Source organism: Lepisma saccharinum, chromosome 6, assembly GCF_977018435.1.
Source record: "Lepisma saccharinum chromosome 6, izLepSacc3.1, whole genome shotgun sequence".
In the NCBI taxonomy this organism is placed as follows: Eukaryota; Metazoa; Arthropoda; class Insecta; order Zygentoma; family Lepismatidae; genus Lepisma; species Lepisma saccharinum.
This window is the reverse complement of record NC_139234.1, coordinates 63,991,650-64,002,349: the sequence shown is the minus strand read 5'-3', so window position 1 is coordinate 64,002,349 and position 10,700 is coordinate 63,991,650. Positions and strand designations below refer to the sequence as shown.

Here is a 10,700-nt window from a genome sequence, read left to right as displayed (position 1 = left end):
ACTCAGCAGAAGAGTATTTTTTTTGCGCTTGCACACCTAGATCCACTACTAATTAATACTTCAAATTCTACACCCCCCCCCCCACACACACACAGACACAGACGGAGAAAGAAAGAGGCGTACTAAGTTTTTTCAGCACAGTGGGGCAAGAAGGACTCTGCCCCCTTGAGGCTTATTTGGGAGCAGAAAGTGCCCCTACCCCCAAAAAAGGAAGTTATCGTCTACGCTTTTGGTGTGCATCCATTAAAAATACCTTACTGTGAACGGGAATAGGAATGAAACAAAATATTTGTGGAAAACTGATAAAGTTTATTTAATTACTCATAAACACCATTCAGACTAGATTCTGCTTTTCGCCCTAGATGTAGTAAGCCCCGAAGCCCACAAGTCCAGGAGTGTGAGTCTGAATCCTGGAGGTTGCGCTGCTTGAGAATGGCCCGTGGAAGATCCCGCTGCCCTGGGTAGAAAGAGCCGATGGGATGACGTATTGGGCAGAGGCAACAGCCAACACGACCAAAAGAACGAACTGGAAAAAAGAGAAAAATATTTCTTTACGAAAAACTGAATCAATAAATTGTAAATGCAGAATTGTTTTTCAAGAACATTTCCTAATTACAGGCTGCAATGTACACAAAATAATAATACTAATACTAATAATAATAATAATAATAATAATAATAATAATAATAATAATGATGATTGATAGTCGCAGTGGTTACGGTCTCGCCACCTAAGTTTCCGCTTTCGAATCCCGGCCTGGCATGAGTGTTGCTAGTGTCCCTTCATCAATTTCTTCTGATCATCACATCGTCGCGATTCGCCAAAAGTGCAGGAAGGCGACGTACAATAACATACGTAAATACAAACAAACGAGAATCGCATTGAGAATGAAAACGCAAGCACATGCTGCAACCGAACGCACGTTATTCTCTTAAGGGAAATATAACTGATGTAATGTAAATTTTGCATTAAAACCAACAATTATGATGAGTTTGTATTAAACTAAAATGCATAGTTTCTTATCATTCAAAAGTTATTGAGACGAAACTGAAGCCTAAAGAATTATTGCCATTATTTAATATTTTTTGTTAAGTATAATGAAATTTTAAATTGTTATATTTACGCTTTACGGAAAGAAAGCATCACTATTGTTTAATGCTATACAGGTCTTCCTAAATCCATCCCAAAAGAATTATAATAAGTAGAGTGTGTAACTGATATAGCTTTATCTCTCCGACACAAAGAACTACCTACGTAGTATCTTTGGGATTTATCGTGATTACGTCATTGAATTGCCTTGTCCTGTGTTATCTGTGTCCAAACAATGCGTCAAAAGTTGAAGATACTTTATTTCATGGAAGTTTCGACTTAACTTATGATAGGAGTTATTTTAGAGACAGGTGCATTCCCTTGGTGGGGGTGGTTAACGCAAATTTGAAACCTAGATAAGTAGTTCATGTTTAATTGTTTGTTTCTTAATCATCGCCCTCATCGTCGTAATTTTAAAGTGGGAGAAAATCGGTGTAAAACAACAACAACAACCGTTGTGATTTTTTGTTTGTGTCCAGGATTCAAAGCGAAAGTGAGAATGTACCGAAACAAATGTTAAACCACACACACAGAATGCTGTTAATTCTGATTAATTAGTTTAATCAAGAGATTGAATGCGTCTATAGATGCACAATATATTGTTATTATAACCTAACATTGAAATCAATACAGCTCAGCAGTGAGAATCTGGTGTCAATGACCTAGCGAACGTAATCCTGCTTTCGAATTCTGGGTAAAGCGTGAAAATGGGATATAATACGTGTATTTCTTGTCATTCATCCCTGCACTCCCCTTGCACTACATAAGTGTATCACAGATCACATTGTTATGGTCAAATTTGTAGCAGTTTACCTGGCGGTATAAATAAATGAATTAAAACTGACCAACGTTCAGCAACAAAATATCATTAGTGGAATTGTCAGAATCCTGTTGGTATTACTACACAGTGTTATATTTATTTTCAAATTGATTTGATTTCATTTATTTTACTTCGCTTTTCTGCAACTTCTGACTGATTGCGATTATGACGAATGGTGATGAAATGGATGAAGGGACAATCACAAACATATAGGCACGGCACATCACGAACCCCTCAGAGGATTATAATAGTTGTGAGGTCCAGACGCCAGAGCCTCGTCAGTCTCCAAAATGCAGTCCAAGGTATACTACATGGAAGGGAGGTTGACATCTGGGTCTCTTCGATTTTCAAATTGTTTGAAAGTTACACTACGAGATGCCATATTGTGTATGCAAGCAGCATCATCTAAACTGTCCAATGTCCATCTGTATTAACCTGTGCCCATTACACTCGATAACCAACCCTGCCTAGGATCGAAATCGAAAGTATATCTGGAAATAGATAGATCGACTTACCAGCTTAAACATCTTGGATATGTGTGCAGAATCGTTTCGCAGTGGAACTGATACCAACCCGAGCACCTAGGCCAGTTTATATATTGTCGAAAACGGAAATATCTTTGGTCGAAGTGGACATTCGCTTCAAGAGGAACTCTGTAGCAAGGTCAAGTTTGAAAACCTAGCAGCGTGAGAGTCATTGACCACGCCCAGTGAAATCAAACAAAGCACACAAAGAAATACAAGGGATAACGAAGCACTTTGCGTCAGCCAAATTGCTTCTCGTACTTGAGGGTGGCAGCAGTATTCGTGTCTTCCGTATTTTAGGCCTTGGCTATCCTCCCGCCGCGTGTGATAATTACGGTGTTCGTTTTATGGATTGCTTTGGAGAAAACGTTTGACACGTGGCTTAAGAAAACGTGAAGAACGACCGAAGCTAGTGCAAAAGTACTAAAATAAGAATGCGATTGATATAACGATGTTTCGTTTTTGTGTATGTTCTTGTAAGTATTGCTATCATTGTAGAATTCTATAGGGTGTTTAATTTCAAACAGGACTCATCGTAAAAACATCACGAGAGTAAATATTATTGTAAAATATATTTACAATATTTTACAGTAAAATATCCCCTACCTACCCCATCAAGCACAACAGAACAATACGGGAATAGGGTTACAACTACAAGCTAAATATGCACACAGTGATATACTCGTCAATGTGTAGTCTTGTTTTAAATTGAACGCACTGTAGTTTACAGTTATTACAAGTATTTAAGCACGTTTCTTGGTGAAACGTTTCGGGGGGAATACATGCTCCCTTCATCGGTTCATTCACGGGTGTGCCCCACCCCCTCCCCAAGGCCAATGGTGCGTCCCTGCCAGATCACGTCATAAAATATTTCATTAAGACAACGTGTCCATTGATATCATATCACTGAAAATAGCTTCTTGTCAGCTTTACTGAACACTTTACTTGATCTAAATTCCCCTAAATTCTTCGTTTTCTTCATCTAACGGATTAAATATGGTCGCACCTAGTAGCAAACGTGATTTGGCACCAATTAAATGAATTAATTAGTAAGAAGTTGTATAGTGTAACTAACACTCACTGGCAATTTAGAGAACTAAAATCATAATACCCCCTTCCCCTTAAGCTGTATTCCCACTAGGGCGAATGCACAATGAAGCCATGGAGGGAAAATTCTTGAGATCAGAAAAGTATAGAATTGCTATAGGAAACTAATATCATCTTTTCAGAAATATTTTCATTTTAAAACTATAAATATATAGTATAAGAGCTTTGCAGATAGTGAAAATGATAGTTTTCCATTGTTGGATACAATTCTGGTGTGGGTGCGTCAACATTGGTGCACTATGCATTATGCACCACTCACACGAATTTTTACTGTTTTATGTATTAAGTTAGAGCTTATCTTTATATCACAACTAAAGAAAGAGAAATGTAAGGGGCAAATTTCTCGTAAGCATCCAAATATCAACCTCCCTTCCACGTAGTATATCCTGGACTGCATTTTGTAGAATAACGAGGCTCTGGTGCCTGCACTCACAGTCAGTATCATCCCCTGTGAGGCTTATGTCTTGTCCATGTGAGATTGCGATTTCATAAATTTCCTCTTATTATTTTTCATCCCCATCTTTGCGAATAGCTACAAGTGTCAAAAAAGTGAAATAAAATAAATCAATTCAAAATCAAAAACTAGAAAAAGAAATTATTAGAGCGTGCGACGGTATCTTGTAAAGTATCTTCCTATAAGGAGGAGTGTATTCAATGAGGCTAGAAAACTTAAAAATGAAAGAAATTATGCTTTTCTTTGGATTGACTGGGCAGGCAATATAAAACTTAGAAAGGCAGCTAATGAGTCTCGGGTACATATACTTAAGTCATGTTCGTGCTCTTGTTTAGAATGGCGAGACATACAAATTTGTCATTATCAAAATGTTTGTGGCTTAAATACTAAACTAACGGATATGTATCTGAGTGTGTTAGCGAACAATTATGACATAATTGCCGTAACTGAAACTTGGCTTACGGCTAATGTAACGGACTCTGAATTTAGCGATAATAGGTATGTAATTTTTCGTCAGGATAGAATGGATAAAAGGGGTGGAGGTGCTTTAATAGCTGTAAAAAGTAATTATTATGTAAGAAACATAGCTGTTAGTTAATATTGAAAATGTTGAGATTGTATGCATTAAGATTGGGTTTGAAATTTACTCTTTAATTGTAATTTGTGTATACTTCCAGCCAAAGTCAAATGTTATAACTTATCAAACATTTTATGCATTTGTAGAAGATATGTTTAATATATGTAGCTGTAAAATTACGTATAATAATTGGAGACTTTAATATTCCGTCTATTATTGAGTCGACTCATGATTTGACACAGGGGAATCAAATTGAAATGGAATTGCATAATTTTGTGTCTCTGGCTGGTCTTGTTAGCATAAATAATATTAAAAATATCAATAATAGAACGCTTGATCTAGTATGTATTAACGAACGTAGATAATTTGCCGGAAGTTCGAATGTGTACGGATCCTCTTGTGAAGATTGATAGACATCATCCATCGTTAGAATTACATGTCAACACTGGTAATGCAAAAAGTAATATTAAAAACAGAGCTACTAACATTCTTAATTTTCGGAAGGCGGACTTTTATAATATGTATAAAGACATTATGGAAGTGAACTGGGATGCATTAGGTAGCTTTGATGATCCAGATAAAGCTGTATCGTATTTTTACAAAATATTAAATGAAGTCATCACGAGACGAGTACCTAAAAAGAAACATAAGAAACGGTCTTATCCATGCTGGTTCACTCAAGAAATTATAAATGTGTTAAAGTCAAAGGAAAATTATAGGAAGAAAAAAAAACATTCAGCTAATAATCTATTAAGATTTAAGAAGCTTCGTAAAGAATCAAAGAAGCTGATTAATGCCGCATATAGAGCATATATTAAGAACTCCGAAGAAGCTATTAAAACTAATCCGAAGTGCTTTTGGGATTTTATTAACAATAAGAAGAAAGGGAATACTCGAGTGAATACAATGACATATAAAGGTACGGTTCTTGATTCTTATCAGTCTATCGCAGACTCGTTTGCTGAATATTTTAGTAGCGTCTATGAAAAAGAGGATACAGAGCTGTTGGATATTGGTAATTTAGCCATGGATGTGAGTCACTGTCTAGTTGTAATGGAGATCAAGGAGGATGAATGTGAACAGTCTATTCGGAAATTAAAATGAGGTAAATCTTGTGGGCCAGATGGAATACCCTCGTATGTATTTAAAGGTTGTGGTGAGTGGTTATGTTATCCTTTATGTAAAATTTACAATCTGATTTTAAAATCTGGTAAGTTTCCTACTCTATGGAAGATAAGTAAAGTTTGTCCCATATTAAAATCTTGTAACCCTAGTGACATCACAAATTATAGACCGATTTCGTTAATATCTGTACCTGCTAAAATATTCGAACAATAATCTCTACAATAAAATATTTTTGCATGTTAAACCCTATTTATCTTCTTGTCAACATGGATTTATACCGAGAAGATCTATTGTAACTAATCTCGTTACCTTTAATCAATATATCGCTGAGGCAGTTAATCAAAATCAAGCAGTAGACGTAATTTACACTGACTTTGCAAAAGCGTTTGATAAGCTAAATCACCGCATCCTTTTAAAAAAATTGGTACAGTTCGGTTTCTCGGATGATTTAGTTGCTTTATTTCAGTCTTACATATTAAATAGAGAGCAGTATGTTCTTTATAATGCTTGTTCATCGAGTACATATATTAGTCATTCGGGTGTTCCACAGGAATCCAATCTTGGCCCCTTATTCTTCTTATTATATATTAATGACTTGTCTTCTGTTGTTAATTACTCAGTGTCTCTTATACGCAGATGATTTAAAACTCTACAAGAATATTGTAAAATTTAAGGATCTTACAGAATTTGAGTGAATGCCATCAATGGTGTATAAGAAATAAGCTCTATTTTAATGTTGCTAAATGCTTTTCCATGACATTTACAAGAATTTCATCTCCATTTTTATTTAATTATACTATTGGTAATGTGGGTCTTCAGAGAGTCAATATAATTAAATATTTAGGAATAATTCTGGATTCTAAACTCACTTACAAGAACCATGCTGATAAACTAGTAGTTAATGGTTTCAAAACTCTGGGATTTATATTTAGAAACACAAAGGAAATGCAGTATAGTAAAGTCTTAACAGTTGTGTATAATGCTCTGGTGAGGAGTAAATTGGAATGCGCTAATGTAATCTGGAGTCCTTACTTCCAATTATATATTGATAAACTCGAACGAATCCAGAAATTTTTTTTAAGATATCTGTTCTTTAAAAAATATAAAAAATCGTCTTATGTGTTAAGAATACCTAATAATATGCTACTAACTGAGTTTGAATTTTCCTCTTTGAAAACTAGATCTGATATTGCAAAGCATATTTTATTATATAAAGTTGTTAATGGTCTAACCGAAACAGAAGAAGTTTTGCAAACATTAAACTTCTGTACTAAACCTCAATCATTAAGATTGCGTCAACCGTTTATATACACTTTTTCCAAAAATTTGGTCCATCAGAATTCTGTGGTCATTTGTATGTGTAGACTACATAATAGTATTGTTAAGGATAAAATTGATGTAGATTTTGCATTCCCTTACGTAAAGTACATATCAGTAATAAAGGGCTACTATTCAAGACAAAGTTAAGATGTAACGATAAATGGTATTTAATTTTCTTCTTTTTATTGTATGTATTGAATTGCACTTAACGTTATGGATTTGTATATTATCTTTTATGTTTATATCTTTATGTTTTTATGTTTATGTTTATATGTTCGATAATCTGAAAAATATCAAAATGAGAGTTGGGTGTTTATCTCTTTTGTTTAGTGCGGGTTTAATATGGAGTTTCGTTATACTGTTTGAAGTCTGAAGCTTTAGCTTCATGTATATTGGTACTATAGTATTATTCTAGTTTTATAATTTTTCTTTTTGTATTATGTTTGTCGGTGGGTATATTGTATTGTATTTTGTATTGTGTTTTTATCTTTGTTTTTTTGTGTTGCATAATGTGAGTATTGGGTTTGTGATATCCCATTGTAATTGGAGCATTGCTCTGTTATGGGATTGCTTATAAATAAATAAATAAGGAAATATGCCCTTTATATAATTATTGAATGATATGCAAAAGGGAACATTCACAAAATTCAAGTGTGACAGAGGCTGCATCTTATCTGGAAAACTAATTGTTTCGCCTCTAGAGATCGTGGAGGAAAAATCTCGACTCACCTCTGCTTCACCTATCTCCGTGGCGGAGTGGTTATCGTAGCGCACTACGACGTCAGGGGCCCTGGGTTCGAATTCCGGCCTGGGTGTTCTTTGCGAGTGTCTTCATGAATTTCCTAATATCATAACTCATCCTCATCGTCGCGATTAGCTAAAATTGAAAGTAAAGCGACGCTAAATAACAAGAACCAATCAACCAATGCACCTGTGCCTCAATGAGCGAGTTTGCACTGGACTAGATGCATTTTTCTTGAATTGCGTTTCTGTCGCTTCGCTGCACTTCCACTCCAGTGAGTGGGACACCAGCTTTATACTAATTACCCCCTCCTACCCCCACCCCCACTTACGAATTTCGTGGGCACGCCTCTGTTCCTGCGGTATCAAAATATTACAAAGCTCATTATTAGGGCTCGGATAGTTATGCACTAAAAATACGCAAAATATGCACTAAAAAGTGTAAAATATGCACTTAAATATGCACTTCAAAAACCCGTTTCATTTATAAATGCTGCATATTACAAACTATGAAAGATTACAAGCTAGGCAATGAATATGCATTATTCTGAATGATGATTCGATACACAGATTTTTTTCAATTAATATGGATCTGCGTTAAATGAAACAAAATACATTACAGATCAAGATCATGATTGCATTTGATAACAACATGATGTCTCAAATTTTCGAACTTGAAACTCCTTCTGTTTTCAGATAGAATAAATAGTCCTGTATTCATGAAACACATGTTCCACTTCGCAAGATACAAGTGGACTGTATTTTAGGGCAACAAAGTCAGACACATCAAGTTCCAGATCATCCACTCGTTGTCCATTTGTATGCAGAATTTTGCAAACTTTCACCATTGTTGCAAACCCACTGTTCGTTTTCACTACTGCATCCAATTTCTGTACATACATAGGATCTTCAACCTGGGCGATGGCCTCTTTAACGTCTTCTATAATTCTGATGCTTGTTTGAAGTTGTTGAAAGAAGAAAGACAGAGAAAAGATAAGGAAAAGAGAAGAGAAGCGAGGATAAGAAAAATAAATACAGTATATGCTCGGTGTTGGTTGTGGGTACAAAAATATGCACAACATCAACTTATTTTCATACAAATATGCACCTGCATATGAAATATGCATTTTTAGTTAAAAATCGTTAAATATTTATTGGAAAAAAACAATTCTGTTACATACCTGAAGCTTCCTTCACTTCTACATAATCACCTCCTACATTTAAACATTTGTCATACCTGGGCACGAGCTTCAGAATTCCCATGTTATGCTCTTCTGCCGCCAGTTCATTAAGCCAGGTGGTCACTGCATTCTCCAACTCTTCATCACTTCCAAAACGTTTACCGCCTAGAAACTCTTTCAGCTTAGGGAAAAGTTGGAAATTGCTAGGAGCAAGGTCCGGACTATAGGGTGGATGATCAAAAATCCCATCCGAATTGATCCAGCAATTCTTGAATTGCACCAGCAGTGTGAGGGCGGGCATTGTCGTCCAGAAGCACAATTCCTCCTGAAAGCATTCCTCGCCTCCTGTTTTGGATGGCTCGCCGTAGTTTTTTTAGGGTCTCATAATAACGATTTGCATTGATCGTAGTGCCTCTTGGCATGAAATTCATGCGCCAGCGGTCTTTTGTTTGAATGCAGTGACCATCTGGCTTAATGAACTGGCGGCAGAAGAGCATAACATGGGAATTCTGAAGCTCGTGCCCAGATACGACAAATGTTTAAATGTAGGAGGTGATTATGTAGAGAAGTGAAGGAAGCTTCAGGTACAGTGCCTTGAATAACGTAGTGTGGAAAACGACCCAAGAAACTAGCTCCCCAGACGGATGAAAAACATAGATGGCAGTGCAATCAGAATTGGTGCTAATTTTCTTATAAAAGTAATGCGGCTTTGTTAGTTTTCGGAATCTATTATGTAGATTTGTTTGTCTTGAAAGGCGGTACGTGAATTCATGGAAACAGTTATATTTGTGGAGTGATTTGCAGTCACGAAATGGCATTAATTTGGAAAGAAAAGTAAAATAAAATGAATAAATAAATAGCATGCGTGCGTAACACAAAAAGAAACATCGCAATGCGATTCCGGACGTCAGGTCTTGGACTGTGTATTAGAGTTTATTTTTCTATCTTATTAGAATATAAATAGTATCCTGAGAGATGTTTCATACCGAGGCGACAAACCACAAGTATCGCTTGAAAGCGAGCAGTCTGTAATCAATGCAGCCTTTCGAACTACAGGGACACAAGCTCTGACTGCACCGTTTCCTCAAGGAGATTTTAGACCAAAGCGACACGCGACAAACGATACGAGGATTTCACATCAAAGCGACACGGGTCCTTCGGTCCAAGGCAACTTTCATACCGAAGCGAGACGCGACACATGTCGCTTGGAAACGAGTTAATCAAGAGCAACATTTCACATTGTAAAAGCATGACGGGCAGCACAGGCCAGCATTCGGTTGGTGAAATCCTCAAGCGATAAGTGAACCTTGCGGCTTTGGTGCACAATATCCCTAAAGCAAGACACTCATTGAATTGCACATGCCCGAACAACAAACCACGGCAATACGTTGTAAGCTATTGAGGAAATGGTCCAGTTTGAGCGACACACAAGCGACAAAGCGACACGTGTGGCTTATCGTGTCGCCTAGATCTGTTGTTCGCACAATTAGCAGCAAACGCTTGCTAATAAACTGAAGTTGCCGCTTCAAGGCTGTCGCTTGTCACTTAGTTGGGAACTCCCCCTGTAGTGCGTCGCTTCGGTCTGAGCACCCTTCCTTTAAGAAGCTTTCCGACCGAATAAACAAGTAGCATGCGAATACGACATATTAACGTGTCGTTTGCTGTTTCGACCCTAATGCGCAATGAATGCTATTTTACAGTCTGGAAGTGTCTGTGTCCCGAGTCACCATGGACGTCCGCATGATTTTTTCCAGGGAGGGGC

At 36.7% G+C, this 10,700-nt stretch overlaps 1 long non-coding RNA gene across 1 annotated transcript; it reads right to left on the bottom strand.

Moving 5' to 3' along the window:
- Positions 1 to 298: 298 nt before the first annotated feature.
- On the bottom strand, positions 299 to 2,462 carry LOC145989431 (uncharacterized). The gene is made up of 2 exons (XR_014441845.1): positions 2,425 to 2,462; positions 299 to 526 (listed from the first exon to the last, which is right to left on the bottom strand). It is a non-coding gene; the product is annotated as an uncharacterized LOC145989431 (long non-coding RNA).
- Positions 2,463 to 10,700: the final 8,238 nt, after the last annotated feature.